Source organism: Melitaea cinxia, chromosome 16 (genome assembly GCF_905220565.1).
Source record: "Melitaea cinxia chromosome 16, ilMelCinx1.1, whole genome shotgun sequence".
Lineage (NCBI taxonomy): Eukaryota > Metazoa > Arthropoda > Insecta > Lepidoptera > Nymphalidae > Melitaea > Melitaea cinxia.
The window spans coordinates 985370-1003927 of NC_059409.1; the positions used below are offsets into that span (position 1 = coordinate 985370).

An 18558-nucleotide genomic window follows, 5' to 3' on the forward strand; every position below is an offset into this window, starting at 1 on the left:
AACAGTCGAGTTTCCTGCCGATTGTTCTCAGCAATATCTACATTCCAAAACCTTGGTATCTTCACTTTAACTATAATAATTAATAGATAATTGAATACCAAAAAATAATAAGAAATATACATAGTTAGCAATATTGTGACAAAATTAAGATTAGATCAATGGATTCCTTGTCATGGGGTTTTTATTTCGTAACAAAATATACTCATCTATTTCCATTAGGGGTAACACGATCACACCACTGAGTTTATATAGCCACGGCTGTACATTACTACATATTATAATTATATATTGACCTATTTCATAAAGTATAAAACGTCGCTGACGTTCATTTAAAGTGTATTAGAATTTGACTAAAATCAACAGAACATGTCGTTTATAGTACCAAAAGACAATAATGTAAAAATAATCGCTACGCCACATCCTCGAAATACCTCATTCCGCTTACGTTCTCCGTAACAACATGAGACAGGAAACCTTTACGCTTGGGGCTCAGTTTCGACGGCACCAACTGACTCTTTGATATACTTCTTTGTTACATTGCTATAAAGGTGATATTAGTTTGAACGAAATATGATTTCGATACTCGTTGCTACTGGGTTGAGGACTTGTAGCAATATTATGAGTTAGCTGATGCTGGTAAAGCAAATACTGTAGTTGACAAAATTAAACTTTAATTCGTAAGCGGTAGCGGTAGCCTATTTCTACTGTTTGGCTTTGTTGACGACGGATCACTCGCTGGTCACAATTATAGGCCGTTTCGCCAGCGGATTCGATAACGGCTTCGCGATAAATATATTTATAGGCGATAGGAGTGTATGTTGTAGTTTGAACGTTTAATTACTATTTTTTTTTTTTAAATACAAGCTAATTTTTAAATATCTTTTCATCATTGATAGCCATTAATTGAAATGAATTAATCATTTAAAAAAAAAACAATCAATGATTTGACTTCGATTCGAGCTACAAATATTTCTAAATATTTATAGCAAGATCAAACTGATGAAAAAGTATGGTTTTCAAATTTTTTATTTTAATTATAATTCTTTTATTTTCTTACATCTTGAACCTTACATAGTACCAAATAATATACAACCATCGGTACTACCATTCATTATTCATTGCGAAGATTCTGACCCAATGAATGTTGCGATCGTGACTGCGACGGATTCTTAGCATCTTACTAAAGCAAATAAGCAATGTATACACATTGCTATATCTAAATTGTGACGTTACGTGGGTTATACACATACTAACATAATATAGCTAGACTTAGGTCACACGATGTCTGTTTGTAAATCCTAATCGTAGGTGTTTCCTAACAACTTTGTCATGCGAGTTTTTTTTTTATTACTTTTCAGTGTCACTGATACATCATCGAAATAACATTACAACAAAATCGTGACACGATTTATTGCTTTTTGAATTACACGTTTATTCCGCAACGCCGATTCACTGCTTGCTGGTGGATATGACTTTAAACAAAAATCTAGCATAGGGATGTTAGCTATGCCAGGCTTAGATGAAGCAATCGTCCACCGCAACTTCGTGTGTGTTGCTTCTTAGTTCTTATACGTATAAAGCGATTTCATTAAGATTACTAAATTCATGAAGTTTATAGGGATGATTCTGCTTTTGGACCTTGTATTATGCAGACTACAGCAGATTTTAAGTCAATATCGCAGTCATAATCGCATCAAACTTCGTGAAATAGGTTTCTAAAAAATAGCATTTTGGGTTCTTTTCTCTTCTGAAGCTTAGTACGGTTTTTTCTAAATATCTATCGAGGACAAACATCAACCAGTTACAATTATATCTATCGAGGACAAACATCAACCAGTTACAATTATATTCTATATAGTTATATACCTATACAAGTTTAATTACGAATGTCATAAGGGCCACGTGGCTAACTAAACGAAACACGATACGTAAACGCAACTGCGACATTGTGAATACGTGCATGGTGGACAAGATTCCATTGTAACGAGAGCAACATCCGGTCGAGTTAAATGTCGAACATCAACACCGGCTTCCGGTGGCACTCGTGACATACATCAGATAAAAAAACAATTGATTGATATGTGTCTATGGTATTAGGAAATAGTTCAAATTTATGTAAAACTAGCTGTACCTTGCGCGCGTTGCTACGCTTTTTTTTTTGTCGTACCAACTCAGAAACCTTTGTGAGCTCATGTACAACACTTTGTTGATGATCATGACATGATCAAATGTCATAGTTGACGATTCTATAAAGGACATACAAACATTCATTTATATATAAAGATTTTATCCATGTATAATTATTGCACGAACGAAATTAATAACACGCAATGTACAGAACATTTGGTGACTTTATTATTATTATTTTAGTTTTCAAAAATACCAATATATCGAGATTAATAATGTAACATAGGTTGTCAGACGAAAAATATTTGAAATTCGTAAATCAGTAGTTAAATATTACCATTTTATATTTATCTACGATATTATATGAATTATATATGAAAACTAGCTGACTCCCAAAAACATTGTTTTGTCATATATGTTATTAACTCCTTAGTCCCCCCACCTCCTTATAACTTAGGGGTATGAAAAATAGATATTGGCCGATTCTCAGACCTACCCGATGTGCACACAAAATTTCATAAAAATCGGTCCAGCCGTTTCGGAGGAGTATGTTAATTAATATTGTGACACGATAATTTTATATATAAGCTTGTATCCCCGCTGGAATACAATAAAAACTCATATGTTAACTTTTGACACCTGTCTGATTGATTGACTTTTATAGACATAACTGTCATGTTAGACTGCAATTTTTCTTTCAAAAAAATAACAGATAAGAAAACATTTCTCAAAGGAGATCCGCCAACAGAAATCTGTTAAAACCTGTTTAGTCATACCTCTTTGTAGGCAGTCACATACAAACTCGTAATTAATGCGGGTAACCAATCATTGGAACTAATAGGACAAAGATCCATCCACCTCCATCCCTATCAGTATCCGTTACTCCAATAACCGAGCGTGAGCAAATTCAGGCGACTGATTTCTCGACTCACTGGGTTTTGGAATCGAGACCTTGTAGATAAATGAGGATTTATAGCAGAATGAATATATATTGAATGGGGTTTTTGAATAGATTTCAGGTCGGTAATTGTCATCAAGTTGGAAGTTTTATCCGGGAAGCTAAAATACGTACGTGATTTATACACTCATCAACGTACCGTCTCATTTCTTTTGACATAGGTATGTTAATCTTACACCTCTAACACGTGATAAATTATAAAGACAAACAGACTTGAAGACTCGTCGTTAACTCGCATCCAAACTAACGAATGTATGGGTACTTATAAATATTCAGTGTTGTTCTTACACCGACTACTTTTTCTTGTCTTAAGCATTTTGGAGGGCAAAAAAAAATAGAAAAATAATATTTATACACAAAGGTTTTATATTCTAGGTATAGGCTTAGGGCAAGTAGTATTATTGTATTTGTCTAATATCACGCATTGAATTACTTAATACGCTAAATTAAGCCCATCAATTGACACAGTGACTGATAAATAAATTATCACAACGATATCAGTTCCCCGGTCAGGTCATCCTAGCATCGGGTCAGGTCGGCGGAGGCGAGCCCAGCGTCGGCCGAATCAAGGTTGATTTCATTCGCAAGATGTACCTATATTGTCCACTGCATGTCAACCGGATTCAGTGACGTCACCGCAGTTATTAGCTACTATTATCGAATGACAAAACTGTTAACTGTGTGCTGTAACACTAAGGGCCTGTTTCACCGCTTGTGAATAAAAGTTTATCCTGCAGATAAATTACGAATAGACCTTGACACTAGGGGGTAGTATAGATAATAAGGACCTATTTCGTCTAAATCAATAAACTACAACTTTTAAACTCATTATAACTAATAGAAATATGCCATAAATATAGTGGAATTCGATAGTGAAAAATAGTATTTTATGATAAACTGTAACTGTTGGATACCGTTATCTGTCAGGATTAACGGCAAACAGTGAAACAGGCCTCCTACCCCAGGGTATAGTAGCTGTGATCCGGTAAATTCTGGTCGGTTCTATATTGTAGTAGGGCCAAAATTTTATACTAAAGTTAGTTTAAGTAACATTTCTTACATTAAAAATATACTTTGGTATCAGATTATCTTGTGGAAGAACTTTCTTCCCATCTCTTCGGGTCTTTTGTATCCACAATATATTAGTATGAATAGTAAACGAACTTTTTCACATTTTCTATGTAGTGTCAGAAGTAGATATACTTCATTTAATAGTTTTATCGTTTTAGTAGTCTGACTTAAAGTCTTCAAACGATTTACATATGTAGCGACTTTAGGTGACACTTGTAAACTTTTTAGAGTCGTCAGCGGCGCGGTCAGTCGCAGCAACGAAAGTTACATCTAAGTTTAACGTCGCTGCAGTATTGTAGGTATATGTCAAAAAATTCTTCCTGAATGCCAATTGCCGAATATAGAAATCCGTTTGCTATCTATACTAATATTATTATGCTGAAAATTTTATTTGTTTGTTAAAACACACTAAACTACAGGGTCGAAATGAAAAATTATTTTTCGTGTTGCTTAGCCCATTTAACGAAGAAGGCTATAGGCTAATTTTTCCTCAAACTAGCGTACATAAAACCGCAGGCACAGTTAGTTTGACATAATCTAAAACTCTGCACATTTAATCATCAAACTAAACTAAATTAATAGCGCAATTATAGAATGTAACTTGTGCTGTTATAAATAATATTAATCATTAAATACTTTTGTATCGTACAGTGTATAAAAATGTGGATTTTCGTTGATTCGATGTATAAATATTACGTGAATAATTTACAATTATAATATTATAACCAATCACCTCTGTGTGTCACACAATAATTCTACCTACCTAACACAATAATTCTATTTTTGAATTAATGAATATAAATAGCGAATCGACTTTTTCGTATTGTAAATGATAAATAATCCGCAACAGACCTGATATTATCTACAATTAATGATTGTAGCTATAGATGTCTGAAGAAAAATGTATCCCTGTAAAAATAAAATAACTCTTAGAACAAAGACGCCGCGTTGGCGCAACGGTTACAGCTATGGATTGTACCTGTTGTGCTGGCGGTTGCGGGTTCGATCCCCGCACATGACAAACATTTGTATTAACAGGTGTTTGCCGTGGTCTGAGTGTTTATGCAATCCTTGTGGGGTCTCCCCACCGTGCCTCGGGGAGCACGTTAAGCCGTCGGTCCCGGTTGTTATCATGTACACCTGATAGCGATCGTTACTCATAGTTGGGAAATATATCCGCCAACCCGCATTGGAGCAGCGTGGTAAGCTCTGATCCTTCTCCTACACGGGGAAAGAGGCCTATGCCCAGTAGTGGGATATTACAGGCTGAAGCGTAGAACAAAGAAACAGAACCGTAAAAAAATTGCGATAACAGCATTGTGTATAAAGTAAATACGATTTGGGTATAAATAAAAAACTTAAAACTTCTTTTATGGATTTAAATGTAAAACAAAAAGCTTAATGACATCTTTACTGTAATTCGTTGAAAATTGTAAATTTTATAAGATTTTAACTGTTACATTTAAAACATTGCGGTAAATAATATTTCGAATGTGCTGAGAGACACAAATAGTATTCCGCATTGCCGACGGCGTGGAAGGCACCACAGGAAGTACCTAGGCGCTAAGCGAACCGACCCCCCAGCCCCCACCCGCAACCCGCTCCACCCGAACGGGTCGGCACGCATGCGCCGTGCTATCGATTCCAGCCGCAACTGGAACCTTCCAAGCCTAGCCGATTTGAAAATTTAGCACCGTCATAAAACTAATGTCACATATCACACGTTCTATTGTACCCAGCGAAACAGATTTCTTTGTTGCAGTTGAAACAAAATAAATCCAGCATATTACAAGTTTTTCCATTTAATAGAAATATGAGGTATGAAATACATTTAAATTAGTTTTAAGTAGGCTTTCGGCTAATTTATCTACAAGTATATGGAAATACTGCTTATCTATCAAACAAGAACTCATTGCATGCGCGATATCGCCATATGACGAAAATATACACCGCATTTTTTAACCGACTACAAAAAAGGAGGTTACTCAATTCGACCGTGTATATTATATATTTAAGTATGTTCGAGGATAACTTCGTCGTTTATGAACCGATTTTGATAATTCTTTTTTTGTTGGAAAGGAGATATCCTAAGTGTGTTACCATGATAAGAAAAACAGTATCTGATGATGGGATCTCAGAGAAATCGAGGGAAACCCTCGAAAATCCGCATAACTTATTGATGGGTGTACCGATTTTGATGATTTTTAATTTAATCGAAAGCCGATGTTTAACATGTGGTCACATTTAAATTTCATCGAGATCTGATTACAGCTTTTGGAGTAATCTTTGATAATGCGTATTTACTTGACTATTTTTTCGTCTACCTACGTTGTATTACTTGTCGATGTAATTGAAGTCGGTTTTTTTCGTTTGCCAGCAAACGCAATTATTGTCACATCAAATAATTACATATAATATAATAGTACATTTTTCGATAGAATATTAAGTTTAATTGAGGAAGAGCGACAACGGGAAATTTTTTGCTCAAGATTAGTAACAGATATCGACTGGGAAAGTAACTAACTCAATCTTCCAGAAGATTCACAGATAAATAATATTGCTCTCAAATAGTATTGTGTTCCTGTGGTGAGTATGATAGCCAGAGCTCGTAAGGAGGGGTGGAAATAAGATCGGCAACGCGCTTGCAAAGATTTTGATGGTAAATAGGTATCTTACTATCAGACGGACAGAAAGCTTGTTGGTAGGTAACTTAACCTTATCTTAAGTATCATGACGACAAAAGAAAAGATAAAACATGAATCATTAGGAGAATGCTCTCACAGCGGACGCGTCATAGGAACTCAACGTATCTCTAGAGTTGGATCGATAAGAGCATCGAGAATCGCCGTAGACTTCACGGGCAATTCGGGCAACAACAAACTATATAACAAAAAAAAAAATTTAAATTTTTAGTTTACTAATGGTAACTAATGAGACCAATAAAAAAAAATATGATTTTTTTTTTTAATTTTTAGTCACAAACTCTGTAAAACGGTTTTTATATGTAAAACGGTTTACTAACCATGTGGCAGTGCATCTGTAACCATAGCGCTTACAATAGTGCCAAAATGTCAAGAACAAATATGGTACAAATCTTGTATTACAAATAAATCAAATCTATAATATATATAAAAGCGAAAGGTCACTCACTCATCACGAAATCTCCGAAACTATAACACTTACAGACTTGAAATTTGGCAGGTAGGCTCCTTATAAGACGTAGGTATCCGCTAAGAACGGATTTTACGAAACTCGACCCCTAAGGGGGTAAAACGGGGGTTGGAAGTTTGTATGAAAGTCCTATGTTTTTGAAGTAAGAGACTTGAAATTAAAAATGTATGCTCTATAGATAATGAAAAGGTGTCCAAATAATGTATCTTTAGAAATAAACTCCCTTTTGGGGTTAAAACTGGGAATGGTAGGTTGAATCACTCATCACAAAATCTCCGAAACTATAACACCTACAAACTTGAAATTTGACAGGAAGGCTCCTTATAAATAGGGTGTAGACATCCGCTAAGAACGGATTTTACGAAATTCGACCCTTAAGGGGGTAAAACGGGGGTTGGAAGTTTGTGTGAAAGTCCCATGTTTTTGAAGTAAGAGACTTGAAATTTAAAATGTATGCTTTATAAATGATGAAAAGGTGTCCAAATAATGTATCTTTAGAAATCAACTCCCTTTTGGGGTTAAAACAGGGGATGGTAGGTTGACTCACTCATCACGAAATCTCCGAAACTATAACAGCTACAAACTTGAAATTTGTTAAGTAGGTTCTTTATAGGGCGTAGACATCCGCTGAGAACGGATTTTACGAAACTCGACTCCTAAAGGGATAAAACGGGGGTTGGAAGTTTGTATGAAAGTCCTATGTTTTTGAAGTAAGAGAGTTGAAATTTAAAATGTGTGCTCTATAGATGGTGAGAAAGTGTCCAAAAATACATCGTAATCTATATATATAAAAGAGAAAGATTACTGACTCACTCATCACGAGAACTCAAAAACCATGATGGATGGTCCATCCATCCAAGATGGACAAAGATGAAATTTGGCAGGGAGGTAGATTATAGTTAGTAAACGTCCGCTAAGAACGGATTTTGCGATATTCCACCGCTAAGGGGGTTTAATTGGGATGATGATAGTTTGTATGAAACATATACAGCAGCTATAAGTTCGCCTGATAGGTTATTTATACTGCAGCCTAAAAAAAATGTGGTGTATAGAGAGATTATATAAAAATAACTATTAAATTATACTAAATTGTGCCTTTGAAAAAGTTACTTAGAGTGATAAGCATTTCAAGTGACTGAAATAAAAAATACTATCCAACTAGGCCGCAACAACTTCGAGAAGGAGACCGATAGGAGGATTCGGTTGGGCTGGGCGGCGTTTGGCAGGCTCAGTCGAGTCTTCACTTCGAAGATTCTGCAATGTTTGAAGACAAAAGTTTTCGAGCAATGCGTCCTGCCTGTGTTAACATACGGAGCCGAGACGTGGACACTGGCGAAGGGACTGGTCCACAAGTTTAAAGTCGCTCAACGTGCAATGGAACGGGCTATGCTTGGGGTCTCTCTCAAAGACAGGATAAGAAATGAGACTATCCGCGAGAGAACGAAAGTAACCGACATAGCCCACAGAATTAGCAAGTTGAAGTGGCAGTGGGCTGGTCATCTGTGTTGCAGGACCGATGGCCGTTGGAGTAGACGGGTCCTAGAGTGGAGACCGCGTCTTGGCAAACGCAGTGTGGGACGTCCTCCGGCCCGTTGGACCGACGATCTACGTAAGATTGCCGATGTAGGCTGGATGAGGATTGTGGAAGACCGGGATGTGTGGCGCGAACTTGGGGAGGCCTATGTCCAGCAGTGGACTGCGATAGGCTGAAGTGAAGTGATGAAATAAAAAAATAATTTGCGTTAAGCATCTTAATAGTAATGCATATCTTCATAACCACGCGGACGTAGTCGCGGGCAACAGTTAGTGTATTATAAAACAAAGTCCCCAAAAGCGTATGTGATCGATTCCCTCAAAATCTACTGAACGGATTTTCATGCGGTTTCATCAATGGAGAGAGGGCTTCAAGAGGAAGGTTTACGGAACGGCTAAGCCGATTTTGATACGAGTTTCACTGGAAATTTGACGGGAAACCTTTGTGACACATCGATTTCAACGCGGGCGAAGCCGCGGGCACAGCTAGTATATATATATATATATATAACTTAAGTACATTTAAGTGCGTGATCTTTGTCAGTTTGTGCACGTCATCACTAAATCGTTTAAGTACATTTTTATTAATAGTGGGATGTCGTGAAAATTCCGCACGGCTAACAGATTTTCCAGCGTCGATCAATCATTGGAGCGAGAGGGAATGAGGTCTGTGTGCTAGTCGAGAAAGGCGAGTGCGTCGACCTCCATGACATAACGCGTTTCGACAAAACGTGGACGTAATGTCTGCTGATATTCGGCGCGACTCGGTCTGACAGATCAAATAGAAACTGCATCCTCATGTTTCTCTAAATCGTGAAAAAAATGCTAATGCTGTCGGAATTTGCTTCAATTGCACCTCAAGAAATCGATTAAACGTTCTAAGAACGCAAGAAAAAAATATGAATAAATAAGGAAAAAATATCAGATAAATATAAAATATTAACTTTTCGCCAATTTTCTTCAAACGACTAGATGCCAGTGAGTAGAACCGAAATATGTCGAACCCAAAATAAACAACGACTAACTTGGTATAATATCTCCCTTCACATGACAATCATAGTATCATACATAAATACTAGCTGACCCCGCAAACGTTTCTTTGCCATATATTGCCGCCCCCCCCCCCCGCTTATAACTTAGGGGTATGAAAAATAGATGTTGGCCGATTCTCAGACCTACCCGATATGCCCACAAAATTTTATTAAAATCGGTCGAGCCGTTTCGGAGGAGTTCAATGTTTAACACCATGACACGAGAATTTTATATATTAAGATTACAAGTCCGCGTACTCTATGCATTTAAAAAATGCATATAAATTGAAAAAGCAATCACTGTTACGTTTGAATCGTATTTTAACAAGTTTTAGTTTAAACAAACACTTTTTATGAGCGATATAATTAATGGCGACTATCTCAGGATGACGTTCTTGGACGAAAACCCGATAACGGCGAGAGTCAATCTAAATATAGTTGAACGACGACGCCCGAAAGTAGTGAACTTACTTCAATAACACACATTTTTTTTATAACAGATATTATTTTACTAGGTAATGCTTCCGACTTCATCTGCAAATCTAAAACATAAAAGTTTTATTCAAATGTGCTTGAAAAGCACTTATAAATTGTCATTTTATAAATTATAATTGTATCTTAGTGACCCAACGAACTGGGTACCGCTAATTTTTTTGTAAAAATATCGATTTTTTTTATATATATAATAGTTAGTCCTTTCATAGAGATCCCCGTGATTCGTTTTTCTTACAAACCTCATCGTATACAGATAAAAGTTAATTATAATTTTGTCAAATAAATAGCAATCGAAATATCTAAAGTCGACTAAGATTTCTAGCATTTTTTGAATTTGGTTCACGTATCATTTACGCGTGGAATAACAATGCATAGGAATTAGCTGCAATTTTGTATTGACACATATAGAATACAAAGGCCTTGGTTTCATCGGTTACTAATAAAGCTATCTGATGTATAACTTAATCCAACAGATAAAAGCTTATGAGATTCTTGTTTTGCCACTCATTTTGCTTAGTTAGGCTGGCCTCAAGGGCTTGTTTTATATCCTGCCGATAAACCCTAACCGTAACTAACAGGTAAACAGATATACTCAATATTATATATGATTTATATTAGCTGTGAGGCTACGGCAGTAAACAATATAGCCACCCCCTCTCTTCCCGTGGCTATCGTAAGAGGCGACTAATAACACAATTCCACTACCACCTTGGAACTTAAAAAGCCGACCGATTTCGAAATAACCATCCAACTGCTGGCTTTAAAATACACAGGTCGAAGACGGGCAGCAGCGTCTTCGGTGCGACAAAGCCAGCTCTGCGGTCACCAACCCGTCTGCCCAGCGTGGTAACTATGGGCAATATACTATATATACTACATACTGAGGCCTACGTCCAACAGGGGACTGCGATAGGCTTTTTGAAGCCTATTTGAATAAAGTTATTTTAACTTGTTTCACTGAAGCAAGGGAAAATTTGAACTACGCTTTTTAAAAATCACAATAAAAAATTAAAAATGTAATAACACCTGAGACGCTAAAACAATACAACAAAACAAAGAACCAACCTTACTAACTAATCGACCGTTTCTATTTCATGTAATTTTATGTGTGCCTTAGAAATTGTAAAAAGTATATATGTTATAATAGTTTAATGTCTTTCGCTTGGTATATTTTTTTTTATTTAGACGACCAGGGCGAAAAACAAGCGTACGACCCCACTTGGTACGCTGTTACCGTAGCCTATAAATGCCTGCAATTGCAGAAGCATTTTGCCTACCTAACCCCTTACCCTTACCTACCCCAGGAGGTCTGACCATCTTTTTTATATCACTAGGTCGGCAAAGAAGCACCACCTGATGGTAAGCGATTACCGTAGGTTATAGACGGCTGCAACACCAGAAACATCGCAAGCGCGTTGCCGACCTTACCCCCAATTCCTCCCAGGAGCTCTGGTCACCTTACTCACCAACGAGAACACAACACTGCTTGAAAACAGTATTATTTAGCTGTGATCTTCTGTAAGCTCGATGTAGGTACTACTTATTTTGAGCAAAAAATTACCTGTTATGTCTTACACCTTACTCAGAACACAACACCCTACGACCTATATCTAAATTATATTACAGTGTACCAGATTTGATTACATAACTACGGTGAAGCTGTCTTGATTGATTTAATATTGAATTTGCACTCAAGATCACATCGTAGTAATCCAATATAATGTTTACAGTCCAATGTTAAGTGAGTGCGATTGAAACAGATTAATAGATTAGTGAAAATAAATACAATGTAACTATATGAAGATAAACAAACATATCATGGCTACCTACACAATAATTGTGTTTGCTAGCAAACGAAAAAAAAACAGACTTCAATTACATCGACAAGTAATACAACGTATGTAGGACGAAAACAATTAACAAACGCACTAGTCGCGACTACGATTTTCGAAAATTCCCCTTCATTTTTCTGAGATACCATCATCAGATCCTGGTTTCCTTATCATGGTATTACCCTTGGGATATCTCCTTTCCAACAAAAAAAAAAAAAAAAAAGAATTAGCAAATTTGGTTCATAAGCGACGAAGTTATCCGTAAACACACATAATATATGTATATCAAATTGCGAAACCTCCTTTTTTTTGAAGTAGGTTAAAAAATTATCATAATAAACAAATGATTTTTTTTAAAGTGATAACTTCTTATGTGGAAGGGTAAACCGCTTCGTTACGTAACGCGGAACGGTGCCAGTCTGTCTGGCTTCCCTTTCTCTCACGCATACGGCAGCGGTAGACAGGCTCCTCCTCACCCACTCTAACTCACAGTTCAACTTAGATTCGTTTAAGTTATCACTTCTGTCGGGCGACCCGAGACGAACACGTTTATTTTTTCAAATTTTCTTTTGTATAAAAGCCTTGTCCAAACACTAACGAGCACGAAAAAAAAAAGAATTATCCAATTTGCTGCACTCGTTAAAAGTAATAAAAAACCCTTATAAACCCATACATTTCGGTTATACGGTCTGTATAAAAGAAAATTAAAAAATTACCGACTACAAAAAAAAAAAAAAAACGGTTAAAATTTGCCGGATCAGCGAATCTTATATATAAAATTCTCGTGTCACAAATGTTAGTTAAAATACTCCTCCGAAACGGCTGGACCGATTTTTATGAAATTTTGTGAGAGTCGGCTAACATCTATTTTTCATACCCCTAAGATATAGGGCGGGGTGGGAAGGAGGGGTTTAAGGAGGTTAATAACATATATGACCAACGTTTGCGGGGTCAGCTAGTATTTTAGAAAAGTCATCAAGTCTACGATTTATGTATTGCCGGAAATTATAGATCAAAACGTTCGTTCGCATGAATAAAGGCTTATCATTCGGGAGTGGCTAATAGCTCATTGAATAGATTTTGACCGGTCGTTACAAAACAATGGGCTAAACGTAGCGCGACGAAACTGACTTGTTTTAAAGGAAAAATTGAACAATGACGAACAGGATACATGGTCCAAAATATCGTATAACTTTCGGGAACAAGTTATACTGAATTAAACGAAGCCTGAAATATGTACGAATATTAAGTTACATCAACATTGCACTCACACATTTTCATTTAAGTGTGTAAAATTGTGTCTAAATCGTCATATTGTCGTTATCAATCCTCCCCTCCATGTCTACAATAAGTAAGAACCAAGAAATAGAACTACACTAAGTAAAAAGTAAAGTTACTCCACCTAACATCACCTTAATACAATCTGGTATAACCTATAGCCAAGATAGTAAATTATAATTAAATACATACAAGTTAAAAATAAATCATTATTTTGTTGTTGTATTGAAAGTCGAATTAAGATAATTTATCATTAACCTTATCAAAAAACTGGTCATTATCTTTGACGAAAAGAAAAATTTATAGTAACAAAGTGTTTGTGGTTTGTGCTTCGGTTATAGATATCATTTTGTGGTCTGTTTTATAAATAGACCAATTTGTTGAAAAGGCCACAAAATTAAAATTTCAAATTGACAAATTAATATCACTGTTTTATCTCTACTGAATTTGCTGGTTTTCAAACAAAAAAAAAAGGTTTAAAAAATATCAAATATGAAATAGTAGGGATAACACAAAAACTACTTGGCAGATCTCGTTTGGGATGTCGTGTGTATTTATTTTTCGTTGAACGTGCCATTCCTACACAAAAAAAAAAACAACGAACAATCTTGATGTCTGACTAGAAATCTTTATCATAATGCTTAATTTTTCAAAATTTAATCAGATTATACATGAAATTAAATTTCACTTAAGCCTGTAATATTCCACTGCTGGGCATAGAGCTCTTTCCTCATGTAGGACAAGGAACAGAGCTTAATCCACCACACGGCTCCAATGCAGGTTAGCGGATATATTCCTTACTATGAGTAACGATCGCTATCAGGTGTACATGATAGCAACTGTCGTCAAAAATATATATATATATAAAATTAAATTAAAAAAAATTCTGATTAAAATATTTTGAGAATTACAATATATTTTACAGTAAAACAAATTACATATGATTTCTGGGCGGGGAATGGATTTAATTTAAAACCTCACCAAATATAACCAAGGGTAGGGGTTCAAAATTTATTAAAAACATTATGTGATTAATGGACAACCCCTAAGTTATTGATAATATATATTAGCTGGAGGATAAAGAGGCAATTAAAGCCTGTTTCACTTTCACTAATATATATATATATATATATATATATATACAAAAATGAATGTCTGTCTGTATGTCCTTTATAGAATCATAAACTATGCATTTGATCATGTCATGATCTTCAACAGTGTGGTGCATGAGCCCGAAAAAGTCTCTGAGTTGATACAACCAAAAAATGAAAAAAAAAAAGTGTAGCAATGCGGGCAGGGTACAGCTAGTAAACTATAATTTTTGAATTCAATCACATAAGTTTCTGCTCAATATCTGTTTGATGACAACAAAAATGGGACTATGGCGTCTGCAATGTCACCGAAATACCGGAGTTTTAAAATGACATCTGCAGTAACAATCTCTACGGTAACGGTAATAAGTAAAAGGATTGATAGTGGCCATGAAAGCATAAATAATTGTGTTTGCTCGCAAACGAAAAAAAAACCGACTTCAATTACATCGACGAGTAATACAACGCAGATCGACGAAAAAATAGTCAAGTAACAACGCATTATCAAAGATTACTCAAAAAGTAGTTATCAGATCTCGATGAAATTTAAATGTGACCACAGGATAAACTTCGGCTTTCGATTAAATTAAAAATCATTAAAATCGGTACACCCAGTAAAAAGTTATTGCAGATTTTCAAGAAGTTCCCTCGATTTCTCTGGGATCCCATCATCAGATCCTGGTTTCCCTATCATGGTACTGAACTAGGGATATCTTCTTTCCAACAAAAAAAGAATAATCAAAATCGGTACACCTAGTAAAAAGTTATTGCGGATTTTCAAGAGTTTCCCTCGATTTCTCTAGGATCCCATCATCAGATCCTGGTTTCCTTATCATGGTACTTAACTTGGGATATCTCTTTTCCAACAAAAAAGGAATTATCAAAATCCGTACATCCAGTAGAAAGTTATGCGGTATAACACAACGTAGGTCGACGAAAAAAGCGTCAAGTAAAAACACATTATTAGATATAGCTCGAAAAGTAGTTGTTAGATCTCAAATAAATTTAAATGGGACCAATTGGCACACACCACCTTTCGATTAAAAGAAAATTTGTCGAAATCGCTCCACCGAGTCAAAAGTTCTGATGTAACATACATAAAAAAAAAAAAAAAAAATACAATCGAATTGAGAACCTCCTCCTTTTTTGGAAGTCGGTTAAAAAGCATATAAGTGTATTGTGTCCAGCAATGACATGTTTAAAAGCTGTTACAATATAACATACATGATCAAAGTAATAATTTGTTAAGTCATTATGAAACAAAAATTAAAAATTGTATTACAAGTGATATTTAAATATCTAACAGAGATAAGATCGCCTTAACGCCTTTACACTTTATGTAGAACATTTTTATTTCTATTTTGTATCTTTTTAAGCATTCAGTAATATAACAATTATTTTATATCAATACATTATCATACTTTCAGCTTTATAATATGAGTATAGATTTAAAAATTAATTGAAAACAAAATTTCTCACTTATGAATCTGCTCATAAGAGAAATCAGTGAGTGTTTTTATAAATTTTATTACCTAATAGGTATTCTTTTATACATTTCATTACAATTTTCTTATTTTTTACGTGAAATTAAGAAAATAAGCACAGAACGTACAGCACATGTATAAAATTCGCAAAAAGATATATATTTAAGGGCTTGTTTTACATCCTGCTGATAGAACCTATATATGATAATAATAATAATTTTGACAATATTTATTTCTTTATATTTATTTATAGAAAAAAATTAGAGCACAGGGGGTTTATTAAGATCGTTCTTACATACCGAAAGCAATTACTTTTTTAGAATGTTAGACAGTTAAGTAATCCAAAAAATTAAGAGTAGAGATAAAAATAGCATTTTTAGGAACCTTTGAAACATTGATTTCGACGTCTTTTATAAAATTTTACGCCGTTTAATAAATAAATATAGCGTCATATATTGTTGTATTTACCGCAGTACAATTACGAAATTAAAAAGTTTAAAAGGGCGCTGAATTTGTGGCATAACCTCTTAGAATTTCAAAGTAAATTATTATAAAACGCCATTTTCAGTTTATTTCGATTTAGTATAAGGAAACTTACCTGTATATCTTGCTAAAGTCATATAAAATGGTAGCGCCCCACTGGACGAGAGCTCACAGATGGGATGAATTGTTGATCCTTCCTCGGAGCTTGCACCAGAGAAGCAGTAACTTGCCCGGCACTCCAACCTGCCACAATGCAATATTAACTTCACCTCATTGCGTTTACACTTCCACTAAACATAGCTATTTAAAATATTTTTCGCTACTGTAAGAAATCTCTAAAGCCGAAACGTACGCACCAGCTGGCGAAAACGTGGTATCTGTAAGCCACTTGCTATGTAACTATATAAGTAAATATGGAGTGAAGATATTCGATATAATGTTTGATGTATACCTTCCCCCTATGACGATGCGCAGTGGCTATCAGTACACGCGGATTGAAGAAACTTTTGACTACACCACAACAATTGAAAATGAAATAACATTAAATAAATTAGAATTGACTATTTTTCATAAAAGATTCCGTGGCTAAATATGACGAGGGCAGAAAATAAATGAACATGCACACTTTCTTATGTTTCTGGAACTGCCTTCACACCGGAAGTGCAAATATTTTTAAACTTGAAACAACAAGCATAACATATTTTAGGAAAAATAAATCGTGATTTAGAAAATATTGCATTTCTAATTCTTTTGACACTTAATTTAAATTTTATTGTGTAGACTACGTATAGCTGAATTTAAATTTTAAAATAAAATATTTTACAGACACACAGGAAACAGTGAAAATTGTCTATGATAAATGACAGTGATCTATTTTTTATGAAGAACACGATACTTATTTAAGTAAATTAAATGAAATAGTTTTCATATATTTTTTAAGTACTATTTTTGATATCCTTATGACTTTTTTATTTATTTATTAATACTTTATTGCACAATACATTAAAGAATTGTACAAAAGGCGGGCTTAATGCTAAAAACATTCTCTACCAGCCAACCTTAGGACGTACAAGAGCAGATGTTTGTAGATGTGCAAAATCGGGTATTAGTAAAATCAGATAAAAAAGAAAAAAAAGGGAGGAAATATAAAGTAAAGTTAGTGGCTTAGTATATACATGAGCAAATAAATTCATATATATATATATATATATATACCGTAAAAATATAAACATACATAAACAGATACAGCCTTGCATACATACATACACATATACATACATACATACATACATATATACATAAATACATACATACATACACACATACATGCATACATACATACATACATACCTACATACATAATACTTACCTAATAAGCTGACGACAATAATAATCAAAACACAATTACAGTGTTTATTGAGGTCACTAATCATTATTATCTTTCCACTGCTGGACATAGGCCTCCACAAGTTTACGCCAAAAATAGCGTGAACTCATGTGTTTTGCCCATAGTCACCACGCTGGGCAGGCGGGTTGGTGACCGCAGTACTGGCTTTGTCGCACCGAAGACGCTGCTGCCCGTCTTCGGCCTGTGTATTTCAAAGCCAGCAGTTGGATGGTTATCCCGCCACCAGTCGGCTTTTTAAGTTCCAAGGTGGTAGCGGAACTGTATTATCCCTTAGTCACCTCTTACGACACTCACGGGAAGAGAGGGGTTGGTATTGGTGGGGGTGGCTTTGGTGACGTAGCCACACAGCACCCGCAAAACAAATACCACTCAAAAATTAATTAATGTCACAACAATTTTACAATTACAATAATAATCATAATAATTAAGTGCTTATTGACAAATCTATCTGTGTACCAGGTGGCTGCTGATGAGCGTTCAGTAACTCCGGACACTGAGACCCTGGTCGTGAAACTGCACAAAGACTACAAGTTCTACCAGCAGTGGGAGGAATTCAAGAATATCAACCAGTATGTTAACAAGGTGATCATACATAT

At 35.2% G+C, this 18558-nt stretch overlaps 1 protein-coding gene across 1 annotated transcript in view; it reads right to left on the minus strand.

Annotated features, from left to right (window-relative positions):
• LOC123660806 (eukaryotic translation initiation factor 5) overlaps positions 1-17194 on the minus strand; it is a 41054-nt gene extending 23860 nt beyond the window's left edge. Inside the window, exons 1-2 of the mRNA XM_045595840.1 lie at positions 17006-17194; positions 16670-16797 (exon numbers count right to left, since the gene is read on the minus strand). The gene's annotated coding sequence lies outside the window, so the exon portion shown is untranslated. The remainder of the gene's footprint in view (positions 1-16669; positions 16798-17005) is intronic.
• Positions 17195-18558: the final 1364 nt, after the last annotated feature.